This window comes from Schistocerca piceifrons, chromosome 6 (assembly GCF_021461385.2).
Source record: "Schistocerca piceifrons isolate TAMUIC-IGC-003096 chromosome 6, iqSchPice1.1, whole genome shotgun sequence".
NCBI classification, from domain to species: domain Eukaryota; kingdom Metazoa; phylum Arthropoda; class Insecta; order Orthoptera; family Acrididae; genus Schistocerca; species Schistocerca piceifrons.
Genome location: NC_060143.1, coordinates 22851448 through 22856369, shown reverse-complemented (window position 1 = coordinate 22856369; position 4922 = coordinate 22851448). Strand labels below are relative to the sequence as shown.

At 35.6% G+C, this 4922-nt stretch overlaps 1 pseudogene; it reads left to right on the top strand.

Annotated features, from left to right (window-relative positions):
- The first annotated feature begins 950 nt into the window (after nucleotides 1-950).
- On the top strand, nucleotides 951-1069 carry LOC124803885 (annotated as a pseudogene).
- The last annotated feature ends 3853 nt before the right edge of the window (nucleotides 1070-4922 follow it).

Below are 4922 nucleotides of genomic sequence, written 5' to 3'. Positions count from 1 at the left end.
TTTCAATAACAATTTCTCCTTCATTTGGAAATGTATCTTTTATTTCGATTTCAGCATTCTTTTATTAGACAATGTAAGAAAAGCATCATATGAACTGGAACTAAAAGTAAAAATATCAGTTATATCTATTTCCCACATTACTTCTTTATAATACTTGTTGTGAAAATTATATCACCTTCTCTTGCAGCAACATAATTTATTTTTGCCTTTCTCTTGCTCTAAGGCATCATCAGTGAGCTCAACAGCAATACCATTTTGTAACTTTTAATTATCTAACAGTTTATGTCGTCATTTTTATGCAAATAAGTAATTACTTATTTACTTACCTTCATTACTGACACATCAGCACAATTTTGTATTCCACACTTTTTCACAGTGTTCACCATGTTTATACTTCTTATTTGTGGTTTAATACTCTTCTTCCACTCAGTATAACTGTTTCTTCAGATACTGTGATTTTAACAACATAAAAAGTAATGAATTTACAGTATTTACAAACTGCATCAAGAAAAGGCAGCTTTATTTACAAAAAAAAGTATTTCTATGCTCATTGCAGAGGATGGTCACACAAACTTGTTACTTCTTTATAATCATTAAAAAATCAACCACATATTTCTAATAACTTTCTTTACTTTTTATTTTCCTATTATTAACTACATGTCCTTTGAAACAAAGTTTATCAGAAAGAGATGAAGCTAAATCTAATAAAACGGATGAATAAATAAAAGGATGTTCTATACCTGTTAAGTGTTATTTACTTTTTTCAGTTACAAAATCAAGTTTTCTACATAGTTGTCATTTAACCTTTTTACTAGATTTTCTGTCATAAGCAGGATGATCTGAACAATCAGCTTGAACGATCTTAAAATTCATATATAATTCTGCCTGATTAGGATGAACCCAATGATAACCAATTTTTGTATAAATTTCTACATCTTTATTAGGAATATGCCAACCACCATACCATGTTGAAAACACTGGTTCTCGTCTGATCATCAAAGTTAAGCAACATCCGGCCCAGTTAGTACTTGGATGGGTGAGTGTTTGGGAACACCGGGTGCTGTTGAATCCATCTCATTCCCCTCCCCCCTTACCCCTCCTATGAACCATGGACCTTGCCATTGGTGGGGCAGCTTGCATGCCTCAGTGATACAGATGGCCGTACCGTAGGTGCAACCACAACGGAGGGTTTTCTGTTGAGAGGCCAGACAAGCGTGTGGTTCCTGAAGATGGGCAGCAGCCTTTTCAGTAGTTGCAGGGGCAACAGTCTGGATGATTGACTGATCTGGCCTTCTAACACTAACCAAAGCGGCCTTGCTGTGTTGGCACTGCGAACTGCTGAAAGCCGTAATTTTTCCCAAGGGCATGCAGCTTTACTGTATGGTTACATGATGATGGTCTCCTCTTGGGTCAGGTGAATACAGGGTTATAAATACAAAATCAAATAGGGGTAATGCAGGTGTAGGTTTAATAATGAATAAAAAAATAGGAGAGTGGGTAAGCTACTACAAACAGCATAGAAAACGCATTATTGTGACCAAGATTGACACGAAGCCCATGCCTACTACAGTAGTACAAGTTTATATGCCAACTAGCTCTGCAGATGATGAAGAAATTGATGAAATGTATGATGAGATAAAAGACATTACTCAGGTAGTGAAGTGAGACGAAAATATTATAGTCATGGGTGACTGGAATTCGAGAGTAGGGAAAGGGAGAGAAGGAAACACAGTAGCTGAATATGGAATGGGATTAAGGAATGAAAGATGAAGCCGCCTGATAGAATTTTGCACAGAGTATAACTTAATCATAGCTAACACTTGGTTCAAAAATCATTACAGAAGATTGTATAGATGGAAGAAGCCTGGAGATACTAGAAGGTTTCAGATACAGTATATAATGGTAACACAGAGATTTAGGAACCACATTTTAAATTGTAAGACATTTCCAGCAGCAGATGTGGACTCTGACCACAATCTATTGGTTATGACCTGTAGATTAAAACTGAAGAAACTGCAAGAAGGTGGGCATTTAAGGAGATGTGACCTGGATAAACAGAAAGAACCAGAGGTTGTAGAGAGTTTCAGGGAGAGCATAAGGGAACAATTGACAGGAATTGGGGAAAGAAATACAGTAGAAGAAGAATGGGTAGCTCTGAGGGATGAAGTAGTGAAGGCAGCAGAGGATGAAGTAGGTAAAAAAGTCGAGGGCTAGTAGAAATTCTTGGGTAACAGAAGAAATATTGAATTTAATTGATGAAAGGAGAAAATATAAGAACGAAGTAAATAAAGCAGGCAAAAAGGAATATAAACGTCTCAAAAATGAGATCGACAGGAAGTGCAAAATGGCTAAGCAGGGATGGCTAGAGGACAAATGTAAGGATGTAGAGGCTTATCTCACTAGGTGTAAGATAGATATTGCCTACAGGAAAATTAAAGAAGCCTTTGGAGAAAAGAGAACCACTTGTATGAACATCAAGAGCTCAGATGGAAACCTAAGCAAAGGAGGGAAAGCAGAAAGGTAGAAGGAGTATATAGAGGGTCTATACAAGGTCTTAGTACTTGAGGACAATATTATGGAAATGGAAGAGGATGTAGATGAAGCTGAAATGGGAGATACAATCTTGCGTGAAGAGTTTGACGGAGCACTGAAAGACCTGAGTCGAAACAAGGCACCGGGAGTAGACAACATTCCATTGGAACTACTGACGGCCTTGGGAAAGCCAGTCCTGACAAAACTCTACCATCTGGTGAGCAAGATGTATGAGACAGGCGAAATACCCTCAGACTTCAAGAAGAATATAATAATTCCAATCCCAAAGAAAGCAGGTGTTGACAGATGTGAAAATTACCGAACTATCAGTTTAAAAAAGTCACAGCTTCAAAATACTAACGCGAATTCCTTACAGACGAATGGAAAAATTGGTAGAAGCCGACCTCAGGGAAGTAGAAATGTTGGAACACGTGAGGCAATACTGACCTTATGACTTATGTTAGAAGAAAGATTAAGGAAAGGCAAACTTACGTTTGTAGCATTTGTAGATTTAGAGAAAGCTTTTGACAATGTAGGCTGCAATACTCTCTTTCAAATTCTAAAGGTGGCAGGGGTAAAATACAGGGAGCGAAAGGCTATTTACAATTTGTACAGAAACCATATGGCAGTTATAAGAGTTGAGGGGCATGAAAGGGACGCAGCAGTTGGGAAGGGAGTAAGACAGGGTTGTAGCCTCTCCTTGATGTTATTCAATGTGTATATTGAGGAAGCAGTAAAGGAAACAAAAGATAAATTCGGAGTAGGTACTAAAATCCATGGAGAAGAAATAAAAAACTTTGAGGTTCACCGATGATATTGTAATTCTGTCAGAGACAGCAAAGGACCTGGAAGAGCAGCTGAACGGAATTGACAGTATCTTGAAAGGAGGATATAAGATGAACATAAAAAAAAGCAAAATGAGGGTAATGGGATGCAGTCGAATTAAGTCAGGTGATGCTGAGGGAATTACATTAGGAAATGAGACACTTAAAGTAGTAAAGGACTTTTGCTATTTGGGGAGCATAATAACTGATAATGGTCGAAGTAGAGAGGATATAAAACGTAGACTGGCACTGGCAAGGAAAGCGTTTCTGAAGAAGAGAAATTTGTTAACATCGAGTATAGATTTAAGTGTCAGGAAGTCGTTTCTGAAAGTATTTGTATAGAGTGTAGCCATGTATGGAAATGAAACATGGACGACAAATAGTTTAGACAAGAAGAGAATAGAAGCTTTCGAAATGTGGTGCTACTGAAGAATGCTGAAGATTAGATGGGTGGGTCACATAACTAAAGAGGAGGTACTGGATAGAATTGGGGAGAAGAGGAGTTTGTGGCTCAACTTAACAAGAAGGACCAGTTGGTAGGGCATGTTCTTAGGCATCAAGGGATCACAAATTTAACATTGGAGGGCAGCCTGGAGGGCAAAAATCGTAGAGGGAGACCAAGAGATGAGTACACTAAACAGATTCAGAAGGAAGTACATTGCACAGGGTAGAGTAGCGTGGAGAGCTGCATCAAACCAGTCTCAGGACTGAAGACCACAACAATAACATAAGGATATTCAAATCCCATTCGCTGTAAAAGAATAAAACTGATAGTATTCCAAATTATATTATAACATTATTTTTTGATACTCAACTATTATGAAAATTAGCAAAAGGAAGCCATTTAATAAAAACTTTATCTTCTTTCCATTTTATAAGTTTTTCTGATAGACTTACTACATCTTTGTACTTTATGTAGTTCTTGTTCATAACAATTCACTTCTTCTCTATCTAAAGCTCTTAACTTGTATATGATTGGATTAGAGTAAATAAAACTTTCAATATGGAAAATTTCGATTAAACAATTAGCTGTGTAGTCTTTTCAAAAAATTATTTAAATTTGCTTATTTTGTTATCACATATTTTAAATTTTGGCTCAGGTATTTTCAAGATTTGTTGCATAAACTGTTTGAAATAAAATTAATTTAGAAATTAAATCATTTATGATTTCCTTGGAAGTAAAACTTTTTCAACACTGTTTTCATTTAATGTGATATTTAATTATAGAACGACAGATGCTTTTAATTCTGATAAAGTTGAATAATCTCTGATTTTATAATTTTCACATGTTCTTGAAAATCTTTATTGCAAACTTATTTGTCATTATTTGTTTGTTGAAAAGCCTAAAAAAATTTGAAAAAAATTATTATAGTTAATAAATATTTGTAGCCTATATTTACTTTTTAAATTCTTTTTGAATTTGTGGAACCAATTTCTACTACACCTGCTTGCTGTACATCATCTGTTTCAAAAGAAAACATGTTTCTAGTTTTAAAACTTTTTCTCATAGCTTTATGGAATTCATTAATTATTTGTTTACAAATATTAGCATTAACAAAATTAGGT